At 33.0% G+C, this 24,966-nt stretch overlaps 1 long non-coding RNA gene and 1 pseudogene across 2 annotated transcripts; one reads left to right on the plus strand and one right to left on the minus strand.

Moving 5' to 3' along the window:
- Positions 1 to 1,702: 1,702 nt before the first annotated feature.
- On the minus strand, positions 1,703 to 4,862 carry LOC131073762 (uncharacterized). 2 transcript variants are annotated; one of them, XR_009112985.2, is made up of 4 exons: positions 4,742 to 4,862; positions 4,555 to 4,606; positions 3,795 to 4,294; positions 1,703 to 3,690 (listed from the first exon to the last, which is right to left on the minus strand). It is a non-coding gene; the product is annotated as an uncharacterized LOC131073762 (long non-coding RNA). The 2 variants fall into 2 exon arrangements; XR_009112984.2 differs by lacking the exon at positions 4,742 to 4,862 and having other exon boundaries at positions 4,555 to 4,733.
- An 11,658-nt stretch (positions 4,863 to 16,520) lies between these two features.
- Positions 16,521 to 21,577, plus strand: LOC131857301 (cysteine-rich receptor-like protein kinase 43; annotated as a pseudogene).
- The last annotated feature ends 3,389 nt before the right edge of the window (positions 21,578 to 24,966 follow it).

The raw sequence follows: 24,966 nt of genomic DNA on the forward strand, positions 1-24,966 counted from the left end.
TTTTAGAGAAAATGTAGGCAGATACCATAATTAATCTCCAAGGCAATATTGCCCAAAACATTTGATAGATTATTTAATTCGTGTTTTGGTATTCTATTACTGGACTGGTAGGTATTGATCATGATGGCTACAAATACAGCAGCATCAAGCCTCCAACATTATTGATCTCAGAGGCAATATGCCTAAAACATGTGACTATTTATTTATTTAATTAATGGTTTTGGAATCAGACTCTTTAAAATGTAGCCATCATATTAACATTGCTAGTTTGTGGTTATACTAAGCTTTATTTTACAAAATTCCTCAACATATAGAATACATCAATTGGACATTCTAACCTTCAGACTTGGAAGATGACAGCTTTTGGTTAGACACATGCAAAAACTATTGGATTCAGAAGGGAAATTTTGACAGATTGTTTTTTCAGTTTTAAGGTTTACTCAAATTAAATTCTAGACATCATTCATTTTTTCAATGAGAATTTAATAATTGAACCATAAAACAATAATACATTCTGGACGCTTACTCCTATAATTAAAAATAGCAACTCAAAAACTACTTCGTATTCATATTCGCCATGTGGCCTATGCAATGCAAAAACTACTTAATAATTGGTTCGCTGTAAATTATTGGCCGAGTCTCATGTGTTTGCTTCATAGACTTTAAACATAACAACTCCAAAAGTATTTGAACAATGCAAATTCTACCTCTAGTCAATAAATGCAAAACATAGTTTTGACTAACATTAAAAATGTTCTAAAATATGTCTAAATCAGAAAATGTTCCATACAAATGACTGTGCCTCGTAACCTCACCACTGAATTATTTTGAAAATAAAATTATAATGTTTTACAAAATAGGCTACTAAATAGTAAGTTCTAATGGGATCTTTTGTTCCAAGAATGAGTGAAGCCTTTAGGACTCGGACCAAGAGATCACATGTTGAGAATTTAGAATCTAGATAGAGCTTATAATATTTTATATTCTATTCTTTTTGGTGAATACAAACAGAAAATCTAGATTTTTTTTGTAATGCTGAAAAATTAGTAAAAAAGAAATAGACAAAAGAAAAGCAAACAAGAAAAATGATTTTGAGTAAAACTAAATATCTCAAAATCATAAAAAAAAAAAAAAAGACAATTTTGAAGCTAAAACTCACTACTATGGATAACCCTTTCATCTACCACAAGCCTAATTCAATCTTGAAATCAAAAAAGATTTTTTAATTAATCAATATCATAACCTCAAAATAGATTAGACAAATAATCAAAAATAATATTGATTGTTGAAATTTTATGAAATACATAAAAACATGACAGATAAAATAATGAATCATCCTTAATACATTAATTTACTGCTGATCCTATCAATAACCTTCAAATTCATTACCAATCTGCAGTAAATGATTGGGAAGATAGAAAGGGGCAAGTTGGCAACTTTAGTATTTAGGATTAAAAAGGAAGGAAATTGCAAAGAAGAGTCTCAATGCATAACAAGCTGTAGCATTCAAACAAAAAATTATATGAATGCCCAGATCATAAAAATTTTAATATTAAAATTTGATCTTAAGAGATGATAATTTGGGGGCATTGAGAGGGATTGAACTCATAACCCCTTGGTGCCTTTTCTTTGGGTCAAAATAAAAATATCTATTAATTGTTTTATTTTGCATGAGTTTTAATTGTTTTCCTCTAAATCTTTTGCCATAATAGTTTAGTATAATTTATGTTATTTTAGTAGTTTCATGAATTAAACTTGATAGCCTCACAAAAGTAAGAAATAGGAACACGGTAATGGCCAGCTGCCAACAATTACACTTACAAGTTATTCTTCAATAAATGTCCAGCTCCTATTTTTGTACACGCAATCAGAATGGTGGCAAAATTTATGAGATAAGCTTTACACCTGCCAATCGTATGGCATGTCATGAGGAACTTTTTTTTTGAGCATTCTATCAAATATTTCACTCGCTATTTCTTTTCAAAATTCCGCATTTGTGGTTCTGCATGCTGGTGAGACATTCTGTGAGAACTACGGTTCAAATGAAGTTGATTCTATATACATTTGGCCTCTTTTGCTGTCCATTACACTTTTTGTTGCTGCACTACTCACCATCGACGAAAGCGAAGTAAAAGAGGAGGAAGAAGAAGGGACAAAACTTGAGCAGAAGAAGAAGAGCTTGAGCATGCTGTGTGAGATTATGCACTTTTTTCTCTCTCTTTTGCCTCCACTTCAGTATGGGTGCAAAATTATGTGATCATACATGCCAGAGTTTAAATACATAGGAAAAGTAATAATATTGTAAAAAAGATATCAATTTGTAAATTTGAGGATATGAAAACATAACACAGTACCTACTTTCCCAAGTGGCAAGGTCAAGTGAAAGGATGCAGGATAGAAAAACATAGCATAACAAAAAGTAGTAGTTGGTGATTTCAAGGTCCTTCTCATGGAGTATCCCTTAAGATGCTATAGATTGCACATGTTGTGATGGTGGTGGAGCATGATCACGAATATTCTCTTTGTGAGCAAAAGATGTGTATAAAGATAACACCTTGGATGGTGTCATTATAAGTGCTCAAAATCAAACAAATAACAATGACAACATATTATGACACAAACTTGAAATAAGCCAATACAACATATTCATTTTAAGACTACTTTCTTTCTTTCTTCTTCTTTTTTTTTTTTGCTTTTTTTTTACTTTCTAGGACTCTCCAAGAGTCTTCTATTTCAATTGTTTCTTGCAATTTTTTCATTATTCCGTCTTGGTAAATTTGCCTCAATTTTGAGCTCAAATCTGCCCGACCAGTAGAAGGTTTTGTATTCTCTTTCCTCAGATCTGCAAAGTTAGAAACAGATTTTGGCAGGGCTAGATTTTGGCAATTCTTTTGATAAATCCATGCGACTATAGCTGCCTGCTAAGAGTTAGTCTTGATTAGGATGGGCATTGTTTCTTAGCACAGCGCATAACTGGTTTAAAAAACAAATGGGGTGCTATTTCTTGAAGATGTGAGTTTTAGCTTTTCCAATATATATTTGGCGGTATGTCATTTCTCCTACAGAAACTATGCAGTATGGAACATCTTATTTCCTTGGTTTCATAAAACTAGTAAATCTAAAGCTATTTCCTTGGTTTCATAAGACTAGTAAATCTAAAGCAGGATAAATAGCCTAGAAATCTGGATTCTACAAAAGAAACAGTTATCCACATAAAATTCATTTTAAGTTATTCTTGTCAGAAATTTAACTGTTTAGTGAGATCTGTTGGGATTATCAAATTATTTATATGAGTTTGAATTTAATTCTCTGTTTTAGTTGGAATAAATTATACAAAAATCTGCACAGTTTATCCCAGAAGCATTCTTATTAATTGTCTTTAATTTTCTGTTGTGTATTTTCCGCAGAGGTTGTGTATATGGTTCACAAAATTAAAACCTTTTATAAACTAAGCTTTTAAATATTAAATTCCAACATGATCTTCTGCCCCATTCTGATGAGTCAAGCCTCTAGGACTCACCATGTTGCTAAGAGATTATAAGTTGACAATCTAGAATCCAGATTGAGTAGCATGGGAAACTAGAACACTCCCACTAAATTGATTGTCTGCAAGATCAAGCCATGCCAGATTGCCCAACTTACCCAGAGTGGGAGAAAATTGGGCCTGTAAACTCATTGGAAAACAGAGCCCTGACAAAAATTAAATATAATATTAGCAAACCTTCAAATTTTTGTTCTAGATTAGATAGCCAAAATATAACTTAATGACATAGATGGAAAAGTTATAATCTTACAAAAATCTAAGATTAATCAAGGTCCCCGATTCAGCTGGTATTTGTCCATTGAAATTGCACGCAATCACCATCCAGTAGGTAACAGAAATTTACCAGTCAAAAATTATATTGAGAAATTAAATATAAGATGGTAATAGTGCTTTAAAATTTTCAGGATGCTGGACTTGACTTATAAGTAAAACTCATAGAATTCTCAAGGAGGCCAGTTTTCCGATATTGCTTGGAAGCCCTCGGTCGAGCCTGTGTTGTAGGATAAATCCCTTATGTATTCATATTAACAAAGAAAGTTAAAAAACAAATAAACTTAGAGATAGATCCCTGGACAAAAATACCCTTACGGCCAATTCAAAAAATTCCAAACTAATATTACAATCTGAAATTGTTTCATGTTTCTGATTATTAATTCTATCAAGTCTACGTGAAAATTAGAGTGTATCAAGTGCAGTTAGAGAACCGATATCATTTGGGAGATTTCCCTCAGCCCCACGCTTGATAATTTTCTGTACATGAACAAGTGAATTCATAATAACATTTTTTAAGAGATTGGTTTAAACAATTAAAATATGATATGTACACAGGTATGCATCCGTATCGAAATCTTAACATGAAACATAACTTTTAGATGAACATTAGTTAAAAAACATCAAACCGCATGCACTTCAACAGACAACAAGCCTATTAAATCATGTAAGATTAATATTTTTCTGAATGTCTACCACAAATCTGTTAAATATTAATCTTAAAACGAAACGATGCTAACCTGGAAGAAGGTTCTTCATTCGAATGGTTGGAACTTCAACAGAAAGCAAGACCTAGACTTCATGAAATTATAACAAAATTGCAAATCTTATCTGATCTGTGCAATATCTAATGAAGCAAAAATTGAATATCTGAATAGAAAATTTCCATTTTTCCCATTATTATCGAGTGAGGCAATGCGCAGTTACCTTTTTAAAAGTGCAGCTTCAAATTTTCAGGCATGCACTGAAACAAAAGACAATCAGCATAAAAGGATTCCCTATATATATTTATGGTGAATGAGATGCTCTTCATGGTAATTCCATTTTTTTCATTGTTACAAAATAAAAAAAAATTGCATTGCGATCCACCAGTTTTTGTCACTCAGTTATCCTCCCCAATATTCGCCCATAAAATTTCCAGCCAATAAAATTGTAAAAAATTAATTTTTAAATATATTTTGTTAAAATATTTGTCTATACTTTGATTAAGATTAATATTGTTTCAAGACTACAATATGTGATGTCTGATTTGTCAAAAAAATATAATTATTAATAATCCTTCTTTTATCATGGATTTCTTAATCGAAGGGACCACTCACCATAAAACTAGCACTTGAATGAGGCCCAATGGTTAAGGCAATAATAATTTATATTAAGATGTTTTCATTGAGCCTTTTGACATGTATAAATGATTATAAAAACTATTAGGAAATAACTAAAAAACCAAGTATCAATTGCCTCCATGGAAATTGAATCATCTAGATCCGAATCTTTCAAAGAGCCACCTCAATTTATTGACACACCCAAAGAAGGACAAACAAAAGTTAATATATTTAAAATAGGCTAATTGATTTTAAAATTAACTCTAAATAATATTGACATAAAAAAATTTAATACAAAATAATATATTGATTGTTTTTTTCCAATAATTTATAAAATGATAAATAATTATTCTTTTTCATCAATATTTTAATTAAATTAAATTTTAATTATAAATACCTTTAACCATAGATACAAGAAACTATCTTTAATCATTACTAAGTGTTAAACTTATTCCTTTCGTGTATTGGAAATAGGAGAAGGCAAACGATTGACACATTGATACAATTCACATGTATTGATATATTTGACGGTTGGTCTACCCCCTTCATTTAACTAACAAATAACCCTGTTTGAGTTAACCATCATTATTTTATGATTCCACAAATTTTTTTAATGTATTGGATATTGCCAATACGTGCATCAACATTGATAATGATATTTGTTAGAAGCAATTCATACTCAATGCTCAGCAAGGTCAGAGCCTGCACATCTGGCTCACATATATCATTGCAGTGTCACTTATGCATGTTTGCAACATCCAACATAAAGTTTAATAATAATAATTGATCTTTGTCACCCATATTTAAACAGTACATTAAATGTTAATGAAGCAATTTGTACTTTCCCCTTTGATAAAAGAATATTTATTGTGTGAATGGTAGGGTTTGATAAGCAATGCTACATTATCTATTTTTCCAAGATTTGAAGACAAAAATGGTAATCACAAGAAAATCAACCTGTATTCTTGCAATTTCAATGAAGCTTAAAAATTCAGACATATTCAAGTGTCTTTTTCTTCCATGCACATTCAAATGTGTCTTCTAATTCCACTTTAGTGGTCATTAATACCTTACTCAAAAGCTTCCACAGTTGGTAGAGACTTAGAAGATGCTAGCCAACATTGTTTAAAAGTTTTCATAATCTTTTAAATAAATCTAAATTTGCATACAATCGCAATTTCCATATACCATGAGGCAATATTCCTTTGAGGTGTATTTATTGAATGGTTTACATACATGCTTTCTACATGCATGAATACCCCTATCTTATTCTATATTTTTCGTTTGGATAGAAGTTGAAAATTAAGAGAGTTTAGGATTTTTAATTCAAAAGTTACGAAGGGTGTCCATAAGGATTGTCAGTCTCTTGGCAAATCCAATTTTGAAGGAAAACAATATAACAGAGAACACAAAATTAAAAGCTTCTCCTCCAAGGCATATTCTTTATTCTCTATAGGAAGATCAGCCAAAGAGAATGAGGCTTTATTTGAGATCTCTTCACCGGATATAAAAGTTGGTAAGCTTTGGAACACATCAAAAGGAGAAACGTGTAAGTGCTACTACTAAAACTGTTCAAAGGTTGGAGGATCCTATAGACATTTCAAAGTCATACCAGAAAGACCAAAATAGAAAAACCCAACAACGATTTGTGGGAAAAAAAATTGGTGAGAAAGAAGGAAAAAAAGAGCTGACAAAACAATAGAAAAGAAAAGACAACATTAATTTGCCAGTGTGAGACAAGTTTCCGATGGGGAGCTCCCATACTGTTGTTTTCAATTGTTTTAGCAAGATTAATTGTAAATCAATTTTCAGATTCGAAATGAAACATTAATATATTTTTGGGGGATTAGTAGGATTTGAAATTAATCCTTAATACTTTTGGGTACATTTTAGTTTGAGTCATGTACTTATTGTTTGGCTCTATTCATCAGCTTGGGTGTTTCCTCTTTGTTTGTCGGTCAAATTTGGATCAAATTGCCTAAAGTGGATTGATTTGTGGACACATGTGGTTTCTTGGTGTTATCTATATGTATTCTTGTGTTGCTTTGAGCCCTATGTGCTCCTATGTTGAGATATTGATTATAATATTATATGGATGCAATGACATTTTAGATCTTTGTTGAGAGACTTATTTGAATCAAACTATGATGATATATTGTTGATGATTCATGTTTCATCATATTCTTTAATTTGGGTTGAAGTAGGCATAGTGTCATAAGGGAGAGTAGCTCTCCATGGGGGGTCGGGGGGTCGGGATCCTAAAGTGATCGCCAGGATAACCCATTGGGGGAGTTTCTTAATAAGTGATATAACCTTAATAAAAGAATTAGGGTTTTGGGTAGATAAACACAATAATCAAGATAATGTATGCCCCACTCATGGCTTGAGTGCTAGTTTAGGCTCAAGATCAGGTGGGAAGGCTTCGAATGGCATGATCAACTACCTTGTCCTCTTGAAAGGTATGTTGGTTTTGCATGAGACTTGTATGGGGATCGGGGGTTGGGAGAGGCTGCTAGGATAACCCGGGATGGGGGCTGGGGCCTATAGAGACCTGCCAGGATAACTTATACCAATGTATGTGATGACACTCTCCCCTTGTGAGCACTAGTGTCTTGCCTCTATGTTGTAGCCTCTAGAGTATTCTTGTTATGAGATTCATCTATGTTTATCTTGTTTGTGACCTTACCCAGTGTAAGTGAGTTTAGACCATGTATTTTTTATCCTTTGTTTGTATGCTTGAGGGCCTCATGTCTATCTCCTAGCACGAGGGTTGTCCTTTGGGGTCTGCATGGCCGGGTAGTAGTTGCTTTCTTCCATCGGAGATGTTGAACCTATTGTTACGTGGATTGGTTTCATTCATTCTCCAGTTGCTTCTCTTGGATATGGTCAGCTCAAAGAGTTAGGTGGATATTTCATCCATCTATCATATTGTACTCATGTTTAAATAAGATGTAATTGTATTATTTGCATGCCTTTGAGGCAAGTGATGTATCTAAGATGTAATTTTTATGTAAAGGAAACAAGGTTTAGGTGATGTGATTTATATTAGTAAATGGAATTACTGAACTTATGTAATTAAAAGCTTACATGTTCTTTATTCATTACTTTGTATGTCATAGGAGCTATTAATATTGGTTATACAATGATTTTAGCTTAAGAAGTTATTTCAATGCAATGTAGTTTCCTAATTATGTAATATTTGTGGATGGATTATTTTCATAGTTATTTTGTTTATGTTCATCTATGAATCAAATGTTAACTAAGATTAGATTTAATTTCTTTAATGTCGTATGGGTAGTATAGTAACGACATTGAGGAACCTTGGAGGATAGTTTAGTAGTTTCCTTCCGCTTGTGCAATTATGTTTAATATTGTACATTTATTATTATGGGATGTACACTTAATGCTTCAAAACAAAATCACTCTTATTTGAGTTTGGTTAGTAAGATCCTTCGGGGTTCCTTGGCGAGGTGTAACAGTAACCACATTGCAACCAAATGCATTGGCCAAAGCTAAAGAAAATGAAAAGTCCCCTTCCCCAGCTAATAAAGTATGTTGTAGGTTGGAATAGTGCTTAATTCTTCTTTCGATTTATATTTGGAAATCATAATATGTCAACTATATACCTTGGAATCCGTTAATAAAGATAAGGAGAACCCACAAAGTTCAAAACTACAGAGACCCTGTCAAAATTAAAGATGTCCTAAAATTGACAAGTTACATTTAGTGATAAGCGATGTCAGTTTTCAACAATCCGTAAAATTTGTTGATAATTCCTCTTGTATTCTTTTTTGTAGCTCTTATTTTATTTGAGTAGTTGCTTCAATTTTTATATTTGTTTCTCCTTTTTTATTTTTGCTTGTCTCTATATAGGAAGATGTACTTTGTGTGTATATTTTAAAAATGTTAAGCCAAATTACTAATTATGGTAGGAGAAAAGTAGGAAAGAAAACCTACATGATATCAATTCAATATAAGTGAAAAATGTAATGCTAGAGAAGTGAATTTGCATATGCATGCATCTAAATAAGCGCATACATATTGTTACAATTGTTCATATCAAATGTACTTGACATAGACATGGATAATATATAAAAGATAAATGTAGTATTGGGAAAAATAAATCTTATCGCAATGATATGCATGACATGTATTTGAAAATTAAGACAACAATTATCATATATGTTTTTGTAAACAAACATTTACATATGTGTATCCTTGAAAACAAATGTGTTCAAATATTGTTACTCTCTCAAAATAGAGCAAATTCTTGATATTTAATTATTTTCTATCTAAACTTATATAATCTAGATTTAAATTTAACATGTTTTAAAATTATGTAATTTTATCTTATTATGTAAAAAAAAATTATATCTCTAGTTTTTTTTTTCTCACATATTTCTATAAGTTTCTTCCTTTGCATTTATTTGAATATCTCTCTTTCTCTCTATTTACTTAGAATCATTAACTTTTCTTTGTATTAGTGTAGTATTAGATTGTAATTAATATATTATTAAATTCTAATTATTATTACATTAAATTATTTCATTACTCTATTTATTAATATATTAGTATATTCTATCTATTATTACTTTTAATTTTATTATTGTATTTTTATATTATATTATAATCAACATTAATTCTAATGATAATTCTAATCTTTATTTATGTTCTAGTTGTACTATTTCGTATACTTCTCTTGACGGCTACAACCCAACTTTGGAATGACCTATAATGTTTCTTCTATATAGTTGTCAATTGGAAGTGTAAGAAGTAACAAATATAGGACTTGGACCTTGAGCAGAGCATGGGGCCTAGATCCTACATGTCAAGCTCATAAACTAAATATAAAATGCTATGATTTTGATCACATGCATTGGCAATCCTATATCAGTTGAAGGCAATAAATCAATTGCAATTTTACTAAAGAGCATTTTTTTCACAACTTCCATATTCAAAATATTTTACTTGACTGTGTTAAAGTTGTGAAATATAACCTCACAAAACCCAATGAACACATGTATGTAAATAACATGTCACAACAATGGAAGATTCACACAAAACAAAGGTTGCTTTGAAACCCTATAGCGGAAAAATACAATAATAATAATCAGCTTGGTAAGGATTACAAAGGGATCAATCCTTATAAAAGGAGATCAAAACTTAATAAAATAAACCCTAAAAGCAATTAATAATTAATAATGAATTAATTATTAATATTCCTAAGTTTAGCTTCCTAAATTTAGCTTAAGTGAAATAGAGAAAAGGTGACTTAATTATTAAATCAATATGCTTTAATTAATTAAGTAAACTAATTCCTCTTACTCTAACACCCCCCCTTAAGATGAAGTTAGGGAGAAGAAAAAAAAACTAAGGATTAGATGCTAGAAAGCTAAAAAAAATATGTCCCGACAACAAGGCCTAATGAGGTACCCAAGTACAATGAAATCTCTACAAAATGGAGAAAAAAAAGAAAACCCCATGGGAACAACACTTCTCTCCAATAAGAGATTAAAGCTCAAGTGAAGGACTAAGAAGCCTCCAAACAAGATTCCAAAAGATAGGAACAAAAGACAAGCATAAAGAATCACTAAAGCATGAAGAAGTTGCAAACACTATCGTCGAATGATTGTTATGATGCTGAAATAAGAACCTCCTCTAAAACAAAACATGATCAAGATAAAAAAGACATGAATCTGCATGAGTGCCCTCAATGACACTGCTCAAATCCAAATCAGATGGCAAACACAGGCAAAACATCTAGAACACGAAGATACGGGTGGCACAAGTACCAATAGTTTGAAGAACTGATCAAATGAAAAAATGGAAGGTTGCCTCTAGAAATAGGAATGCAAGAGTGTCCATATGGTAAGTGTTTCATCTGATCGAAATGCATAGGTAAGGTCAGCCACTGCATCCACCTAGTACATAGGAACAAATACTAAATACATAGCTCACTCCAATGCAAAACCAAGGAAGCATTAGCACCAATAGTAGAAACCACCCCACCCCCCCCCCCCCCCGCCCCGCCCCGCCCACCCCCCATAATGCTAGCAAGGGAGAGGTATGATAGGTACACTGAATCTGAAAGCCATAATGTAGTGCATGAATAAAAACCAAGAACATCTAATCGTGCAGACATGAAAGTACAAGCAAATACAAAGGGTGTGCAAACCAAGGCACACATGCATGAGAAAGGTATGAAGGAAAAACAAAGGCAAACATCAAATCCCCCATGGCACTTTATATCATAGTGCGAGTACAATAAGGCACAAAAATGATGTGCAAGATCCCATAATACATGTGCAATACAGAAGCACTTTATCTCAATGTGTTTATAAAATCATAAGTGCTTATAATGAAAGCTCAGAATGTCAAAAAAAGACATAAGACTGGAAATATATGAAGAACAACCAAAAATGAGTCATCCCACACAAACAATAAGTTTCCATGATCTCATATGTCCAAGTAATTCACTAGAGTGCATGAAAACAAAAAAAATGAATAAAATGTACATGGAGTAAAATTTGGAAAAAGTGTATGGATGGTTGTGAAGAGCTCTGAAACATCGTCCCAATGCCACTAGAATCACGAAAATAGGCGAAACTTGCGAAAAGTTATAATGAACTCGAGACTAAAAACAACACCTCAATCTTCAAATCATTGTATAATGTACCAACAACAAAATAGGGTGATGAAACCTACATATCTAGAAAGTAGACGAAACTAGCTTTCCGACAATATCTCGTTTGCCAAAAAAGGATATTGTATACCCAAGTTATGGCCAAAAGAAAAAAAAAAACCCTCTTTTAGGGCACAAAGAGGGTCAAAAGGGGCCATTGTGCAGTCTGTACTGCTAACTTCATCATGACGTCATGGTAACGTCAATAGAATATTCCAAAAATATTCTCTCGTGCTAAAAAAGAATCCTATTGTCGAAAATAATATCTCCATGTCGTAAAAAATACCCATTGGAAACAATATGCTGACAATCAGAAAAGTGGCGAGGCCTGAGAGAGAACAGTAGGGTCGGCAAATCACGGCAGGAAGCCAGAAAAAAATGACAGTGTCAGCAAAAGGGTAGCGAGGGCCTTGGAACCAGGGAGGCAATGAAGGGCTGAGGGTCGGGGCCTGAAAAACCTGCGGCAGCCCGACAAAAAGTATCGGCAAAACTTGCAGGGGCCTCCTGCAAGATCCACGACCTGCACAGGCACCCATCCCATTCGTATTTAAAAAAAAAAACTTTAAAATGCCAAAAAATACTTTTAAAAAAATAAGGGTTTTAAAAAAAAAATTGGTTAATTTTTTGGAAAAAATAAACCAATTTTTTTTCGAAGTGCATGTAGGCGGTCGTACGACCAATGCAAAAGAAAAAGCCCCATATGTTGCTGTCACCGAAAATAGTCGAATTATATATCAAAATTTGTGGAATCAACCTCCTAAAGCCAACCATGAGGTCTTTTTGAGCCCAGTTTGCTTAGAAAAACAAGTACCCACCTAGAACACAAAAAAGTTGGATCGTCAAACCCTCACAGATCTGGCCCCATGAATAAAAAATTGACGAACAAGAGGTCAATCTTGACTATTTTGCACGTGTCGGATTCAATGGTGATGTCCAATCAACCCAAATTGCACAAAAGACCTGCTATGGGTAGAATCTCCCAATCTGAAGAAGAGGAAAGCCTCAGGTCTAAAGCTCTTATAGCATGTTAAAGTTGTGAAATACAACCTCACATAACCCAGTGAACACCTGCATGCAAATAACCTATCACAAAAATGGAAGATTCACACAAAAACAAAGGTTGCTCTGATACCATGTTAAAGTTGTGAGGTTGTATTTCACAACTTTAATAGACCAAACCCATAAAATAATATATCGACAATATTAATTAATGTGATAATTTGTTGAAAGTAAAATTGAATAACTTTTTAATTAATAAATATTTAATTGTTTTATAAGAAAGAGATTATGCATATGTTTCAATACATTTAGGCCTGTGTGAATGAGCTTCATGTTTTCCCACTACCTTTCTATAGATGTGCATTAGGTGCATAGATGACTTTATTAGAAAACATGCATGAGTAAGCATCATCCAACAAATCAAAGTTGGGGTTTTGATACATGCATCATCATTAGATTGTTTATTGCATTCATCATATGTGGGATATAGAGAGGTGCATATAAATTTCATATTATTTTTGAAATGGACAAGTTCAGATACATGAATTACATTTATCATCATTCTTTCTTGTCTACGATCTACTTTTTTCAATTTGCATCTTATGCAATTTCATTAATTTCATTTGGGTTTTTTTTCTTGTTGTTCATCATTTTCCATTATACTCTCTATATTATAATCAATCTTTTATTTATAATCTTATTGCATAATGAATATATATTTTTACATTTTTTTTATTTATTCCAATTACCTCTGAGATTTAGCATAAGTCTTTTGTACATTTTATTACTTTTATCTTTTAGATGTTTAAATTTGTTGTCATTATAATTCTTATATTTTTTTATATAATTATGATTAATTATAAATCTATATTTGTATATTCTTCATTACATATTGTTAATATTTATTTATATTTTCCCTTCATTTAGTCTATCGATGTATCATTTGCACCAACCTCACGAATGACGAAAGGAATTTTTAAAACCTAATCATAATGACTCTGCTAAAATTCAAACCTAAAACTTTGCTTGGAAAACAAGGAAAAATGTGTTCTTCACAGTATACCCTACGATCCTTACAAAAGTTAGGGGGGCTTAACGGAAATGCCCGAGGGGACTCGGTCATTATTGGCCTCGATGTCTCTCACCTTACTTTACATTTATAATAATGTATATGCTCATAAGAATACATTAACATACAATTAGCAATTAATAGATCTAAATTAACTTAGATATATTTATACAAATATTTTTTATTTGATCTAAATAACTCAAAAAAATATTTTACCTAAAAAAAATGAAAAATACCTATTTCAATCTAACTTAAATTAAAAAATATAATTATTATCATCTCTCTTCTTAATTAATTAATTTGTAAATTGTATAAGATTTAAAAAGATCCTTCTAATTGTCCCTTTTGAATGACTAAATTTCACATGTTGAATTAGTAAATTAATTTTAATATTATAAAATTGTAATGTGAACGACAACTTTTCAAACTTTGAAAATACCTAAGCTCTTGACAACTTTAATTATATATTGAAAAATTGTCACTAGATGAAAATAATTCCATAAGCATTTGGAAATTTGGCCATTCTCCCTTTTTTCATTTGAATAAATGCACTACAAATGTAATTAGTCATTTGTTGGCATTCTTAATTCATTTTGTCAAGAATTCACTCTCTATTTTGTGCTCTTCTCTCTCAATGGAAACTATCATATAGAATGTTTAATATGTTGATAAAATGAAAGAAAAGCATTGGTAGAGAAATTATTTATTGACTTTGTTTTTGTTATCTTGTTTGTGACCATTATGCTATTTATTGAGCTGCCAAACAATGGATTGATTTCGATCATCTATAGTTGGGCTACTATGAATCTTTTAATTGATTCTACATATATAATCAACCAAACATAATACAAATAAGCAGGAAATATAATAGAGGAAGTATAGCCACAAATGTCATCCTACTAACAAACAATACTAATATCAGTTTCTGAATGGCCTAGTGGTTGATTATCTTACATTCAATTGCAATCTACTACAAGCAAACCTAGAAAAAATGAAAAATAAATAGTGGAGAGGACCCAGTAGTTGTGCACCCCTAACTTCGCGCTTCTCAAAATCTTACGTGGAAATCTCAAATCATTCCCCTGTTTTTACAACAGCTAAGTTCTAGCAAGTTTGTTGCTTGTAACTAAGATTTTAGGGACACAACATCAAATATGATGTCACGTCAGCATGTTTTTTGCCAAGGTGTCCAAAACAACCCAAAAAAAAGGTGAGACCAATAGTCTTTCAAAAGAAGCCCCAATACTTGTGTAACTAAAGTGGCATCACATGATTGGTTGTCTTTTATAACTAAGGGTACATTTCATTCAATTATGGGTAGTCATTATAGCAATAACAACTTTAAAGTCACAACTATTAGTACAATGTTGTCAAATAAAAGGAACATTAAATCAACAAATATAGATATTAGATCAACAATTTATATCACAACAATTAGAATCAAATTCTATATAACATAGCTAATAATTAAAATGGCTAGAGAAAATCAAGGTTTTGCATGGCAAAATAAATGAAATCTTGTACGTGTAAAACCCAAGATTTGTATTGCCGAAGTTCTGAACTGGCCAACAAATCCTATAGTAATTATAAAGCATTAACTTTTCTAGATGTAAGTCTCTAAACTTCAAAGAAGCGATTTTTTGTATAAAACCCTATCTTCCAACTAGTAAAGAATTCCAAGGCATGGCTTCCACCACCAAAGATTGTTTTATCCTTTCGTTTATTGGAACATAAATTTCTAAATGCGCAAGATTCATATGGTGTTGTCGAGTCAAGGAGAGAAGGAGAACATATTTTCCCCTAAATCGTAAAGAATTTGGTAGTTATGCTACTGCAAATACCTAAAGATGGAGACCCCAATGACTCATTTGGCACAACAAATCACAGAGAGATTGAGATTTCAAGCGTTTTGAGAAGGAAAAATGAAGAAGGGAAAGAGAAGCACGAGCTACGGCGATTTGGGCATAGACATAGCCAGGAGCTTCTTCAAGTTGATAGAGGGCGTTGGGCCCCTATCACCCAACAGCCGACACACAGAGATCACAAGAACTAGCAAATGTACGCATGGTAGTTGCCCAAACCAGTGAAGAAAGTTTTCCTTCATCAACACCGGCGTGAAACTCTCCAACGCTGGAGAAAACTATCGACAACGGAAAATAATGATTTGACGGCGTGAGACAATTTCCCGATGGTGGGGTACCCCCATAGGGCATAGCCTATCGGCTAATTAAACATTAAACATAATTCAAAATAAAGAATTAAATCTAAATGATATGCACATTTCACTATTATAATATTGAATATACGTCATTTTCTCCCAGACTTTCGACCTTACAAAAAACCAAAAAGTAGGGAAACAACACTTGCTTGGCTACTATTCGTATGGTTTTCCATCTAATATCTATTATGTCTACGTCAATGAGAGTCGTATTGTAGTGAACTACATCTCTGTTCATCAATGTCGGTCTGACCATCGATGTTGCAGTTTAGTTTCTACTGTCTACCTAACACGGGCATAGGTGTAAATCTAAGTGTGATTTCCTCCATAAATCATGTTAAACAATGCTTAATTCAGAAAAAATAAAATTGGCAAGTTACATTACTTTAAAGGGCCTGGTTTTGAGAGAATTATAAATGGGAGGAAAACGTGCAGATCACCTACCAAGCAAAATATCCACAATTGCTCTGTATTGTGCTGTTCTTCTGCATGATTCCCAGTCCTCAAATTCTCGTCAGAAAATAAAACTTCTAGTTAAAAGTTAGATACAAAATTGTAATATTTTTGCCATGCATTATTTAGCAAAGAATCCAAATCCAGATGTGTACTCAGTTATCGGAGAGGAACATGTAATGATCTTCAATCAAGGCTGCAACTAGAAATTTCCATGATGATAACAAGCTTGGAGAAAGGGATATGGCTCTATATACAAGGTAACATAACTCTAAAATTGCAAAACAAAGCCCTAGGGGCAAAACTAGCCTGGAAGTTTATTAAAAACCCTAACTCAACATGGGTAAGAATGTTGGGATCCAAATATTTATCAGATCAAGATCCACCGAATCTGCTAAGAACAAACAATCATTTGAAGGGATCTAGAACTTGGAACTTTATTATCTCTTGCAGAAAACTGATTTCAGACTCTGTCTCTTGGGATACCCATGATGGTTTATCTAGCTTTTTCTGGGGATGACTCATGGGGTGGATATCCCTTTGTTGCTAATTCTCTCAATATTCCAATAGCAGAGCACTGGTTCAAACAACAATGGGGTGATCGAGTCAATGACTACATAGCAGTGGATAGCACATCGAATATTCAAAGTTGGAGGTGGAAACCAATGGTAGGATTGCCAATCCCAGGAGAAGAATTAGAACAACTTTTAGATCACTTAAAAGCAAGAAATATCAACCCTAGAAGAGGAAAAGATACTCTAGTTTGGGCAGCCTCTAAAACAGGGTAGTATAATTCTAAAGATGGCTACAGAGTCCTAGTCAGTAATTCTAATCAAGAAAAGAAGGACATCCCAACTAAGTTGTTTTGGAGCAGTAAGATCATCCCAAAAGCAGGGATTTTTGCGTGGTTAGCATTCCAAAAATAATATTAACAGCAGAAAAGTTCACCAAAATGGGGTATGAAAGGCCATCGAGATGCATAATGTGTAAAGCTCAGGCAGAGTCAGTGGATCACCTCCTCTTGAATTGCCCCTTTGCTTCTAAAGGTTGGCGTTGGCTCTGTGCTAAACTAGGGTGAATCACAACTCTGTCGAATGACATTATTTCTCTTTTTAAATATTGGTCTCTTCCAGTGAAAGAAAGCACTTTAAGTCAAATAATGGAAGCATCCCCATCATGTCTTGTCTGGGAAATTTGGAAAGAAAGGAATTTAAGGCTCTTTGAAAACAAAGGCAGAAGGTTTGAATCAATCCTAAACTCAATAGAAACGGCAATTGTAGACATAGTAAACTGCAAAATAGATTTCTCATTGGAGTCTCACAAATCTTCTCTTCTTGGGATGAAAGCATAAAGAATAATTGGTTGGGAATTAGGATTCCCCCCTCTTTTAGGCAAAAATCCAAGTCTAGAAAGGAAGCTATCTGGTCCCCCCCAAAGCCAGGTTGGTTAAAGTTAAATTTTGATGGTGCCTCTAAAGGCAACCCAGCTCCCTCAGGCATAGGATATGTGATTAGAGACCACTCAGGCTCAATCATAGGGAAAATGGCAAAGCCAATGCCACCAGACACTAATAATATTGCAAAATTTAAAGCCTTACAACTAGGACTGATGGATTGCATTAAGCATGGTTTAAGAAACATCATCGTGGAGGGAGATTCAGAGACAACAATCAATGTAATCAAAAGGAAAAAAAAAACCCAAATTGGCGGCTACAGGCAACCTTAGATAGCATTTCAAAAAAATTGGTGAAATTGGAGCAATACGAAGCAAAGCATTTCTTCAAAGAAGGAAACTCAGAAGTAGACGCCCTCTCTAAATCAACAGCATACGACACTTATTCATTGGTGGGCCCAGTGACTCCAGTAGTTTGGTCATCCAGGACAGGTTAAAAAGCGCAAATAGTGTCCCTTGGTTTTGGTGAGCGATAGGCAGGGCTACAACTATAAGTGAGTAGACCCAGTAGAGCTTCGATCGTCAATTAAAGTTAAGGTTTATCTAAGGTGCTCAACTGGGGAACAACTACATTTTTTGAATTCAAATCTTTATCTAATTTTGGCAATAAAGAGGGCCCGCTAACAGTGACGTCATGCTAAAGCCATCTCAAAACAAGACTTACCTTTTCCGCTTCTCCAAATCCAACTGGATAGTCATCATTTCGTGTTTTAAGGCATGCATTGTCAACAGGACAACCACCATTCAGAGACAAGGAGATTTGGCACGTTCTAAGACAAATATCCTTTGCCACCTTTGCAGGTGAATTTAATGCAAGCAACTCCTCATTATTAGGTGTTAAAGAGAGTGCCTGCCAGGCTCTTCTTTGTGTAAACTACAAGCCTTCAAAATTTCCTAGCCTACTAAAATCTTATCAAAGATTAATCTAAATTATTCCCTCCTCCTACCCGAAGCATCTGCAATAATCAGTCATGTCTGGAGAGGAACCGTATGGGTTCATCATGAGTGTTTACCCAAGGCCTATTTCTTGCTTTGGAGCAGATACTCCTATTTCTCTATCAGCCTCGACACGCCAAGTTTCGTAACCTAAGGTTGAAGCGATTCTTACTTATCATAGAGCCTTCTGTCATCTTGGCAGTTAAAATGATCTTGGGTAGTGGGCATTTGAATAGGGAAGAATACCCTCGAGACAACACAAGTATATAATCCAAGTTCAATGCCTCTTTGCTGGACTTGAAAATGGCCAAACAAGCCAGATGGAGCCTTACAAAGAAACTATTCCTAGAGGAAATCCTGCAAAAATTTCAAGAAATTGTTAACAAGGTGTTGCATGATTCAGGGGCCCCTCGGCCATGCAAGAGAATTTTGTTTAATGTCCCTGGGGAGCTAATGAAGTATTGCCCTTTTCTGCTAGACCTAAAAGGTAAGGAGTTGGACAAACATAGAGCATTTGTTGGGGTGGGGCTTAGATTCCTCAAGTGGTGCCTCATGGGTGAGAATCCAGAAGACCTAGGGAGAGATGAAGAACTTATTTCTTTTGCAAGGTTGAATGGAATTCTACCTCCTAAAATGGAAAACGAGGAACCCCAGGCTGAACAGGGTAGGGGAGGTGGTGGCAGAAGAGTAGTTCATGGTACTGGTCGCGGACGAGGCAGACCTTCGTGCAGAGGTCGAGGTCGAGGAAGAGGAAGACCTTCGAATCCCCCTGTCGCGCCCTTGGATGAAGTTTGATAGATAGGTGTCATATACTGGTTATGCTTTTAGACATTTCGATGGTTTTTGATGGATACTGGTGTTCTTAATGTTTTGGCTAATAGACATGTTTTAATTTTCTTTTCAATTAGCGGATTGAGAATCTGCTACATAAAAACTTATATCTGATAGTTAATTTTGATCTTTGATATCATAAACGTTGATAGTCTTTTGAAATTATGAAAGATGATGTATAGGGTTTGCTCTATTTTGAAATCTATTCTCGAAAATGCAAAGAAGGGTTTCATTTGCATATATCCGGTTTATGATCCTTCATCTCTCATGTGTATATACATTGTATTTATCTAAAATCAATCAATATAATTCGACTCTGCCTTTACTGATAAAAAAAAACCATAACCTACTATTACATTGAACAAGGTTACTTTTTCGTAAAATACTGAAAGGGAAGGAATAAATCCTCAAGCCACAAAGCGGACATTTTAATTTAGATCATAGATCTGATCACAGTGTAGCTCTGTATAAAAGTTACAGCAACATTAAATATGCTATTACATTGAACCAGGTTACTTATTTATTCTTCACTCATGTGAAGGGAGAGAATAAGTACTCAAGCCAAACAAAGCGGGCATTTTGATTTTGATCACAGATCTGTCCACGGCTTAGGATTTTTACATATGATTAGAATATACTTTTCTACACTCTCGTTGTTTCAACACAACTCACTAATGACCATCTAGTCTGCTGGAAGGAATAACAAATTTGAAGTAGTATTTTACTCAATCTAGAATTTAGATCTGTATTATATATACTGCAATATAAGATTAAGGTTTATGGTATTTATTTTATGTCAGGGAACAACGCTAGATGGAAAAGAAATGGCAGTAAAGAAGCTTTCTTTACAATCTTTGCAAGGGAAAAAGGAGTTTCTAAATGAGGTTAAATTAGTGGCTAAAATTCAGCATTGAAATCTTGTGAGATTACTTGGTGTTGCACAGAGAAATTAGAACGTTTGCCTGTTTACGAGTTCTTGGTTAACAAAAGTCTTGACAAGATTCTATTTGGTGAGTTTATTTCCCCTAATAGTGTTTTTCTATCCTCTTTAGGCTAAGTGAAAGTCATAAAATAGTAATTTGGATTGATGGGTATGTAGATCCAGAGCGAAGAAAAGAGCTGGACTGGGTAAAGCGTTTGAATATCATATCTGGAATAGCTCGTGGGCTTCTATATCTGCATGAAGATTCTCACGTACAAATCATCCATCGGGATATCAAAGGAAGCAATATTTTGCTTGATGAGAAAATGGAACCAAAGATATCAGATTTTGGCTTAGAAAGACTGATTCGTCAAGATGAGAGTCATGTTGACACCAAGATTGCTGGAACAATGTAAGAATCTAACCATTGCATCACATAGATTTACCTATAAATCATATGATTAAATTCATAATGTTTTTAAACTTTAAATAATGGAGTGGCTTGAATGTTAGGTTAACTACTAGCATTAGATTTTTAGATTTTTAATATTTTATTTGTATTAGACTTTTAAGTCTATCTCAAGATGATTTTACTATTTTTTTCATATAATAGTTATGAACATAGAAACAATTTTTTTTTAAAATTAAATGTACAAAATGATATATATGATTCAAGGTTGTTCCTTGTCTAATAATACATATTTTTTAATCATTTTGTAGTGGTTATATGAACCTGAGTATGCTATGCTAGGTGAATTATCTGCTAAAGCTGATGTATATAGCTTTGGTGTTGTCATTTTAGAAATTATATGTAGAAGAAAGAACACTGATAACAGATTATTCCTTGAATTCCAAAGCTTGATAGAATGGGTAAGATAAAAAAAAGATATGTTAATATAGTTTCTTCTCTAAAGTTATTTAGTTTAATGGTAACACAGTTAATACCAATTTTATACAACCATACACATTAAAATATAGTAAGTCCACTTATTCTTTTTTCATTAGCCAAATTTTACCTTCACCTTTCGGTATGTATCACTCTTATATAGATATGGAGCAATTACAATGGAGGAAATATTGTGGATGTGATAGATAGAGAAATAACATCAAGTTTCTCTATTGAGCAAGTTTCAAAATGTATTTATGTGGATCTTTTATGTACACAAGAAGATGCATCACTTCGTCCACCGATGACTACTATACATGCAATGCTTTCAAACCCTTATGTGGACAACTTACTAGTTCTCACAATCCCTGCTTATCTAAACGTTGAACAAATTAACATTTTATCACAGACATCTACACCAATGACTATAACTACAAGAACAACTCCCTTTACCTCATTTACCTCTAATTTAGTCCCTCCATTTATCAACCATGCATCAATAACAGATTTGGATCCAAGATAATCCCACTTGCTGTTTTTCTTTATAATAATTTTAGAGCTTTGAACAATAAGCTTAACATATAAAGTTGTGATACTTTTATTTTTGTGGTGCTAAATAAAGCATCTAATCTTATATTTTACCATAAAAAGATCTCATGTTTTCCCATAACTATTTTTTTCTTCCTTTTGTACATTAGAAGAAGAGTTCTTTGGAAATAAAAGGTAAAATACTAATCTATTTCATTAATTGTGTTCAAACAAATATGATATTATTTATAATAGTTAAATTTTACACTATGATTTTGATTTAATAGTAAAATATATAGTTTTTATTTATTAGTTTTATCTTTATATAAAAGAATAAAGAAACTAATAGTGTTGTTCTCTTGAAAATAGAAATCTCCAAAGTTTATTATGAACACATTATATTTCATATATTCCATGAAATGTGTGCTATCAAAGAATAATACTTTATCTTTTTCATTTAATAAGAAAAATATTAAAATAAAAAAACTATAGCCATTTCTTAAAATTGTGGGTTCAAATAATTGTGTTTAAATAATGTGTTATTTACAAATTCTTATTATTGTATACATAACATAATAATTATAATTGTCATCATGATATATTAAAAAATAAATTGCATGAGAGTCATATATTCTCTAATGAAATAGGTAGTTTCATTGGATATGACACTGAAGGTTACCAAATTGATGGATGGTTCAGATGTGCACCTATCTCGAAAAATCTATTGAATTTTTCCATGATAGGTTTGGATCTTTCCCGTGTTAATAAATTCCTAGCTTATAGACCTAAAGTGGACCAAGTTATGAAATGGACTAAAATTGATTTGATCACCTGTTAATAGTTGATAAGGTCACACAACTTTAAACTTGTTAGTTTTTGCTAGAATATGTGTGAATGTTGTTGTTAATGCTATGTTTCCCTCTTCTGTTAGTTTCAAATCATGTTTTGGGACATGAAACCAACCTATTGAATATGAGAATGTTATGGCTTTCTATTATAAATTCCATAGATATGGCCATCTAATTGATTATTCATAAGAGCCCCCCAAATACAATAAAGATGAAGGAAAAAAGCTCACAAACCCTAAGGAGAAAGATGTGGAGTTTCAAAGAAAATAAACTCCTCTATCTCTTGAATTGGTGGAACCAAGAAAAATATCACCAATACTAACTCTATTAATGTTAATGAAATAGTTCCTCCCCTTCCTATTCTAGAGAAAAGGATTAAATTAGAGGGAAATAGAACAACTACTATTAGTATAAGGGACATTACTACTACCTCACAAAAACCATAAAAAGGAAATAATAGAAACCCATAAGCTAATACACATATAGAAAGCCAAATAAAGACCACCCAAAAGATAATCGTTGTAGAAATTTTGTAAGAAAAAAAAGCCCTACCAAAGGTTGATCTTAGTATTAATCCAAATATTGTATTTAAAATTATCATTACAATTCTTCCTAGAACTTGGAGGATGGTGAAATTGGGTTTGGATATAAGGATATTTATTCTCCCCTCTCAAGCAATTGGATGAAAACACCAAAGAGAAATGGACTCAAGTGAATGGAAAACCAAAGAAGAAAAAAATCAAATGTAGGAGGAGGAAAAAAGCAAGGAAGTCCTTCACAAAGAGACACAAAATAATGAAGTTGTTAGGGATGTTGCTTCAGGAAAACAAATGATTCTAGAAAAACTTTCAAGACCAAAATATCAAAAGAAATAAGTGCCTCTATTCGGTGATCACCCTTTTTTTTAATCAACAAAGGTATTTTTGATACCTTCTCTCTATTTTTATGAAGATTCTATATTGGAAAATTAAAGGACTCAATAGTCCTTCCAAACAACACCTCTCAAAGAGCTGCATAAAGGAATAAAAAATAGATGTTTTCCTAATTCAGGAAACCAAGATGTCCGACTCTATGTTTGCTCAAATGGTCAAGAGTATTTGGCCGATTGTTGAATTTTTTATTAACCTAGATGAAGGGGAATTTGGAGATATAGCTAATTTATGGAACCCCTCTAGAGTTAAAGGGACTAAAGTTTATAGATGCAAAAACTGTGGTTGTTACTTTTGAGGATCTCAAAATCTTTAGTATATGAATTCTTATTAACATCTATGTCCCCAATATAAGGCCTTCAAGAAAACAACTTTGGGACTCTTTAAGAAATTTAATTAATGGAAGATTCAGAGAAATGGTTGATTGTTGGAGATTTTGACTCCTCCCTTTTTCCATCAAAGAAATTAGGAGGGTTGGGGGTGGATTTTTCTAACAACATGGAAGACCTTTGGAACTTCATCTCTAATGTTAGTTTACTAGATATTTATCTCAATGGATTACAATATTGTTGGTCAAATCAAATACAAGGGAACCATAATATCCAAATTAAGCTTTAGAGACTCTTACCCCCATTAGCTAGAATATTCTACTAAATATTACCTTGGCCAATCATCCCAAAACTGGTTTGGACCATAATACAATTATGTTGAATTAAGAATGAGGTACCTAAAGGCCCTTTCCCTTTCAAATACAAGAAAATGTGGAATTCCCACCAAGATTTTAAGGACTTGGTAAAAGACTGGTGGATTATGCCCTTTGTTGGCACCCCAATGTTTTGCCTTATGAAAAATTGAAGAATGTCAAGAATAAGGTGAAATATTGGACTAGAATTTCCTTCAGGAATATCTTCACAAAAAAAAGAGAATACTATTATAGACCTCAAAGATATCTAGGATAATATGCCATCCAAAAACAATGATCCTCAATTACATGATAAAGAGAAGGATATCAGAGTGGAATGGTTGAGACTTTCAAAAATGATGGAAAAATACTAGAAACAAAAGTCAAGAATTCAA

This window comes from Cryptomeria japonica, chromosome 1, assembly GCF_030272615.1.
Source record: "Cryptomeria japonica chromosome 1, Sugi_1.0, whole genome shotgun sequence".
Lineage (NCBI taxonomy): Eukaryota > Viridiplantae > Streptophyta > Pinopsida > Cupressales > Cupressaceae > Cryptomeria > Cryptomeria japonica.